The sequence below is a fragment of the Crinia signifera genome, chromosome 1 (assembly GCF_055691185.1).
Source record: "Crinia signifera chromosome 1, ASM5569118v1, whole genome shotgun sequence".
In the NCBI taxonomy this organism is placed as follows: domain Eukaryota; kingdom Metazoa; phylum Chordata; class Amphibia; order Anura; family Myobatrachidae; genus Crinia; species Crinia signifera.
Genome location: NC_139217.1, coordinates 206,366,808 through 206,373,823, shown reverse-complemented (window position 1 = coordinate 206,373,823; position 7,016 = coordinate 206,366,808). Strand labels below are relative to the sequence as shown.

The following is a 7,016-nucleotide window of genomic DNA, read 5'->3' as shown; positions in this document are numbered from 1 at the left end:
CCATGAAGAGGAAACACCCGGTTACTGCTTCCCCCCCCCCCAAATCTATATGCCAGGACAGGGCCAACCTGTGGCTCTCCAGATGTTGTGAAACTACAAATCCCAGCATGCCTTGCCACAGTTTTAATACTCCCTTATAGCAAAACTGTGGCAAGGCATGATGGGATTTGTAGTTTGACAACATCTGGAGAGCCACAGGTTGGCCCTGTCCTGGCATATAGATTTGGGGGGGTGGGGGGGGGTGGGGGGGAGAACATGGAAGAGACTAACCTGTGACTGACACAGGCTGAACAAGGCCAGTGCTGTTGTCACAGACCTGCATTTTTTTTCGGACCCATCCAGAAATAGTCTGGTTTCCACCCCAAAACAGCAGCTTACGACGGTCAATATCCAGCTGCATTGTGTTTACGATCTATACGTGTTTTCTGATGCTATTTTTCCTTGCGCATTGTGTGCGGTCTAAATGCGCAGTCCGATAATCACTCTGCTTTGTGAATAAATAGCGATTCATACTGACTTAAGCCCAAAGTTCCTTTTCCTGTGTAAACCTCCGGTTTCAGTGTAAGATCTCTTTCTTAGGCAGCTGAGGCCTACCTGGTGTGGCTTTTCGAAGACGCTTACCTGTTCAGTGTCCATGCACACAGGGTCACGCTGCACGTGAAGGACATTAAGCTCGCACGGCGAATTAGAGGGGGCCAGCTCGGACTCGGATGTTGAAGTTTTCCGTTTCACGTTTGTTTTCGTTGGTATTTTATTCCCCGTTTTATACACCGTTGGAGGAGGTAATTTATGACCTCAGATAATCCTGTTGCAGAGCACGGACATTAAAGCTCTGGGTTTTTGTCACATTGACATGGACGTTGACTGTTATTCTGCAAATTTATATGGTTATTACTTGTTTTATTTAACCTGTCAATAAAAATGTTTTAAAAAAATTAAAAGTATATAGAAAGAAGCAATGAAGCATAATCTTATGAAGCATCTCCCTTGTGTATCAACATTTTAAATGCTTATGTCTGAACATAATCGTCCATCAGCCCCCCTACATAGAAACGATATCCGAATGATAGGTTGACATTTGAAAATGTCAAGATAAGTTTTTCACAATTTTTTAAATTTTTTTTATCCTTTTGATGGGACTTTTCCCATGCCCGAAGCACGCCCCGTGAAATGATTGGGATCCATGTTGACATTGACACTAATAAGTTGTGAAAAACTCACGTCGACTTTTTAATGTCAACCTTTGGTTTACATTGCCATTGCACCTGTCGATATATTGACTTTTGACCGAGACACTATAGACCCTTTGATTCACACCCCATAGAAACCTAGAATGTAATGGCAGATCAGAACCACTTGTCCCATCTAGTCTGCCCATGTATGCATTTTTTTTTTTTTTTTTGATAAACAATTTTTTATTATTTTTGATTTGTCAATATTCAATAATAATACAAAAAAATACACATATTTAACTCGAGCTATCAAACAGTTCTGAGTGACCAGTTTCTGTCCATGAGCATTGTACAAATAACTGTTCTTTGTTTTTGAATTGTATTTCTATTTTAACTCAGAGTAACGGGGAAAAAGAGGGGGGAGGGGGGGGGGGATGGTGCTTTCTAATACACTTTATGCAGTTATACGATCAATCCAGTTATACAGTCAAATCATAAGTGCTACATTTAAGTCTAAACCATTCTGATTGATATACATCTCTTCCTTTTAGGTGGTTTCTGTTTGCCATCAACATTCACAGAAAAGAAACAGAGACAGAAATATCTTATCATCCTATGACACCCAATTACATCTTTCCTCCAATAGATACCAGTCTTTGCTGGATAATTTATGTTACTGATCTCCAGTTAATCAAGTTGTAGTAGTACATATGTCTTCTGTGTACTGAGTGGGACAGGTGCGATATTTGAATAAATATTTATTTAAATTAAACCGGAGTACGTGTTTTAGAATTATTCATTTAACCTTTGTAACTAATATATGTTGAACACAATTATACTGTGGCTATTGTTGACCAGTTGGTTATATCAAAGGATTTTAGAATTTTTTCCTTAAGATCTGGGTCTAAGGTTTGAATGTAAGCGGACCATTTGCGTTCAAATGAAAACAATGAGAAAGTTGAACCTGTCAACCAGGATTTCCTGTCAAAATAAAGTTGTTGAATCATAATTTTTTGCACCTGGAGCATGTTCGGGGCAGTTTTAACTGTCCAATGCTTTAATATAAGCTTTTTGGCTATGGTGAATAGCATGATGAACATATTCAACAATGGTTTTACTGCTGGAATGTGACTCCACTCCTCAAAATTTAAACACAGGCTTGCCAAGGGGGAGGGGTCAGGGATATGGCAAAATTCTTATTTATAAATTGATATACCTTGTTCCAAAAACGTCTGATCTTGGGACATTCCCAGAAGGAGTGGAAGTAATCAGCTCTCGATCTCCCACACCGGAGGCACGATCCATCGACCAGCGGGTCAAAGTGGGACCTCGTGAACGGAGGCATGTATGCTCTATGTAGCGTTCTTAAGTGAACTTCTTGTAGGTATGCTGACCCCAGTATTTTATTTATGTGTGGAAAGTTGTGTATTAATGTGTCAGTTGAGCCAATTGAGGGGATATCTTTTTGCCATGAGATTAAGAGGGAGTTAAGGTGTTTCGTGTTTGATGTGTTTAGAAGTATGTCGTATATATGTTTCAGTTTACATGGTTTCCCCTCCCATCTCCCGAGGAGACCCATCAAAGGATTTTGGGGAGCTGAGTCTCCCCATTTTATTGGTAATGAGGTTACGTAATGACGGGTTTGGAGATACATGAAAAAGTGTGTATTAGGTAGTGTGAATTTGTCTTTCAGTAGGGCAAACGTAATAATATTTCCTCCTGGGTCAAAAATTTGTGATGCCGCGCATAGTCCCTTAGCTTTCCACTGAAGGAAGAGAGAGTTTGAAAGAGAAGGTTGGAAGGAGGGATTTCCCCACAATGAGACCCTGGATGTGGCTGTATGGTTTATTCCCAATTTCTTGTGTATTTTCACCCAGTTAAGGTAAGTATCTCGAAACAGGGGATGGTTTTGTATGTGTGTCGGGATGAGAGATTTTTTGGAATGGAGAAGAGCGTTGAGAGAGTAGGGTAGGAAGATCTCAGAATCTAGTTCATAATCTGTGTATATGTTTTTCTCCAGAATCCAGTCCGCTGCGTATCTGGCCAAAACCGACATGGAATAAAGGGAAAAATCTGGTGTGTGAGTTCCCCCTCTAGATTTATCCATAATCAATTTGGCCAGGGCTATTTTTGTTTTTTTACCCTGCCAAATGAATCTTGTGATGACTTTTCTTAGCCGTTTGTCATCTGCAGCAGAGAGGCAATAAGGGAGGAGTTGCATAATGTATAACAGTTTCGGGAATATAATGGATTGAACTATGGAGAGTCTGCCCAGCAATGATATCGGTAGTTTCTGCCAACCCTCTAGTTGGTTTGTTATTTTTGTGACCGCAGCCCCGAAATTTAAGTCATATATTTTTGTGATATTATTTGGGATTTGTAGGCCTAGGTATTTAAAGTGGGTGGTGTTAATTGAGAAAGGGAGTGAGTGTAGGTATGGAGGAATAGTTGAATTTGGGGGGAGGAGAGGGAGAAGTTCAGATTTTGAGGGATTAATTTTGTAGCCCGCTTTTGAGCCGAATTCCTTAATTAGGCTGATTATTTCTGGGATTGAGTCTTGTGGTTTGGAGATAAATAGTAACATGTCATCGGCGAATAGGGATATCTTGAGTTCTTTTCTTCCAATAGAGATTCCTCTATATACTGGTGATAGTCTGCGAGCCATTGCCAGGGGTTCCAGTGCAATAGCGAAGAGTAAGGGGGATAATGGGCAGCCCTGTCTTGTTCCTCTCTCTAGTGTACTAGTGTAAAGGAATTTGAAAGAAGGCCGTTGCATGATACTTGGGATAGAGGGTTGTGGTATAGCGTCTCTATTATGCGAATGAAGTCCGGTGGGAATTGAAATTGTTTGAGTGTGTGTATCAGATGGGGCCATTCAACCAGATCAAACGCTTTTTCTGCGTCCAGAGAAAGAATTGCATGATCCTTTGGTGGGGAGGGCAATTGAAGTTGTGCTAGGGCAGCTATTACCTTGCGTACATTTGTTGAGGAGTGTCGTCCTGATATGAACCCTGTCTGGTCTGTGTGGATGATAGAGGGAAGGATACGTTTTAGTCTGTCTGCAATAATTTTAGTTAGTAATTTGTAGTCAAGGTTGAGGAGGGAAATTGGTCGGTATGATCCAGGAAGTGAAAGGTCCCTTCCTGGTTTTGGGAGGATTTTGATTATGGCCGAATTAAAATGAAGTGGTGGTTGGTTACTTGTAATAATTGAATTAAAAAGGTCCGCTAGTAGGGGGGTAAGGTCCATTCTCATAAGTTTGTAAAATTCGCCACAGAATCCGTCAGTCCCTGGGGCTTTATTAGATTTGAGTTGTTTAATAGCTGAATCAATTTCTGTCATAGTTATAGTGCCCAGAAGGGAGGTGGATTGCTCTTGTGTGATCGAAGGGAAGTTCAATTTTTCCCAGAGTGGGGAGGGATGCGTGTCAGGGTCTTCACTGTCATCAGGAGGGGGGAGGGAGGAGGTATATAAGTCTTTGTAGAAATTTTGCATAACATGGGCTATTTCTTCATTTGAGGTTGTATGAGAGGCCTGGGCTGTGCGTAGCGGGTGTACTATTGCAGGCTTACGGGCTCCACTTAGTAGATTCGATAAAAGTTTACCTGTTTTATTCCCAAATTTATGGAATTTGTAATTAATTGAAAATAATTGCCTCTCTCCTACTTCCGACACATAGCTTTCCAGATGTGTTTTCGCTAAGATATATATGTGTTCTTTGTGTAAAGGTGTGGGGTCTGTCTGGAATATGGTGTAGGCGGATGTTAGTGCTGATTGAAGTGTTGTATATTGTTTTGTGTAGTCTCTATTTGAAGCTGCTGTGAAAGAGAGGATGGCTCCTCTCAGAACAGCCTTCATAGCCATCCAATATAGTTGCGGATTCGAGGAGCGACAATCTTCGTTGTTCATTTTGAATTCTGTTATGGTTTCTTTCAAGAGTATTTTAAACTTTTGGGATTTTAGGAATCTCGATGGGAAACGCCAGGTACGTGATGTGTTCTGTTCTGGTGCTAGATTAATGTCCAGGGATACTAAAGCATGATCTGAGATCACTATAGGGGCAATGGTGGAGGCTGTAATATGTGGAAATAGTGGGGGGGATATTAATAGAAAATCAATGCGGGAGAAGGAACCATGCGCGGCTGACAAGCAGGTGTATTCCCTGTCTGTGGGGTGTAAAGATCTCCATACGTCTATTAAATTCAGGGATTTTATTAGTAAGTTCAGGCCGATTTTTGGGAGTTGGTTTGTCTGCACCTTTGAGCTAGATCTGTCTAGAGCCTGAGAGGAAACCATGTTGAAATCACCTCCAACTATAAGGTTGGAGTCCATGTATAGAGTGAGCAGTGCTATGATGTGTTTGTAATTGTTTTTTGAGTATGGGGGTGGCATGTATATGTTGGCAAGAGTGTATTGTTTACCTAGATAAGTGACTGTTGCAATCGCATACCGTCCGTCTGCATCCGAGTTTTCATTGACCACCTCCAGTGCGAGAGATCTTCGAGCAAGGGTGACCACCCCCCTGGCCCTAGATGAAAAAGAAGAGTAAGTAATCACAGACCAGCCCATTGTTTGCAATTTCACCACCTCTGTCGGCATGAGATGGGTTTCTTGTAAAAAAAACTATATCACAATGACATTTATTTAGATAAACCAGCAGTTTTCTTCGCGTGATTGGCGAGTTTATGCCCCCAACATTCCAGGTGCTTATTTTGACTTTAGGATTCATGGGGGGTACCAGTAAGGGGGATAGAAGAAGTTGTAGAAGAGATGTTTCTCAAGTAGTTGATACTGGCGATTAGCGGGGGCTGTTGTATGGGATGATTTGCTTAAACTTGGTACTGTTATATGACAGTTCTGTTGTGGTGTTATGCACCTTTGGCAGGATGGGGTAGGGGGGGAAGAAGGGGGTAGGGAAGACAAGAGGGTAGGGAAGATAGGGAAGAAGAACAAAATATACATTCCCCCAGTATAGTAACTGAGGGGCAGACTTCCTATACAAGTAATATTCCTGTAATCTAAACCCAAAATTACGTTATCCAGGAATAAGATGAACTTTCCCTTTGTCCCTAAACCGCTTAAACTAGGATGGGTAGTTGGCAGCATAAACTTGTAATAGTTATCTGTATCAATTACATATCCGCTAAAGAGAGGGGGGAGGGGGGGGGGGTATGTTAGTATACATAAGGGGTAAACATTCCTCATTTAAATTCTATTAACATTAGCCTTAGCTAAACTTCTGTAACAATATATAATATATGAAGAAGAATATAACATGTATAAACCTAATCGCAGATAATGTTTAGTACAGTTCTGTGAGAAAGGCGCTGTTGGTTCTGTGATGCACAAATGCATCTTAGCTGTGAAGCAGAGATCTCTAAAGTAGCTGTCCATGTTAGACATTTTTCTTTTGCTGCTTTATGAAGAAAGAAACCACTGTTCCAATCTCTGTGTGTTCAAGGCGGGGTGTCTGTAATGTCCTCCGCTGCTGCTCTGGTGAGTTCTTTCAAATATTCCGTTGCTTCAGAGGGATCAGAAAAGTCTTTAAAGTGGGATCCATCATATATCCTCAGCTTTGCTGGGTATAAGAGGCCAAATTTTCTGCCTGCAGAGGCCAAGGTAGAACATATGGGGGAGAAAGTCTTTCTTATTTTAGAAAGTTCGGCAGAGAAATCCTGAAAAATAAATAATTTGTTGCCTTCCCAGGTGAGATTTTTTATTTTTCTTGATGCCGACCAGATTTCCATCTTGTGTAGATAATTCAAGCACTTGAAAAGGGTTACACGTGGTCGCGGTCTGTTTGGAGTCGGTGGTGGGCCCACCCTATGGACCCTCTCTATCACC

At 41.3% G+C, this 7,016-nt stretch overlaps 1 long non-coding RNA gene across 1 annotated transcript; it reads left to right on the top strand.

Moving 5' to 3' along the window:
- The first annotated feature begins 276 nt into the window (after positions 1 to 276).
- Positions 277 to 1,944, top strand: LOC146067874 (uncharacterized). Its single transcript, XR_014472943.1, has 2 exons — positions 277 to 782; positions 1,724 to 1,944. It is a non-coding gene; the product is annotated as an uncharacterized LOC146067874 (long non-coding RNA).
- Positions 1,945 to 7,016: the final 5,072 nt, after the last annotated feature.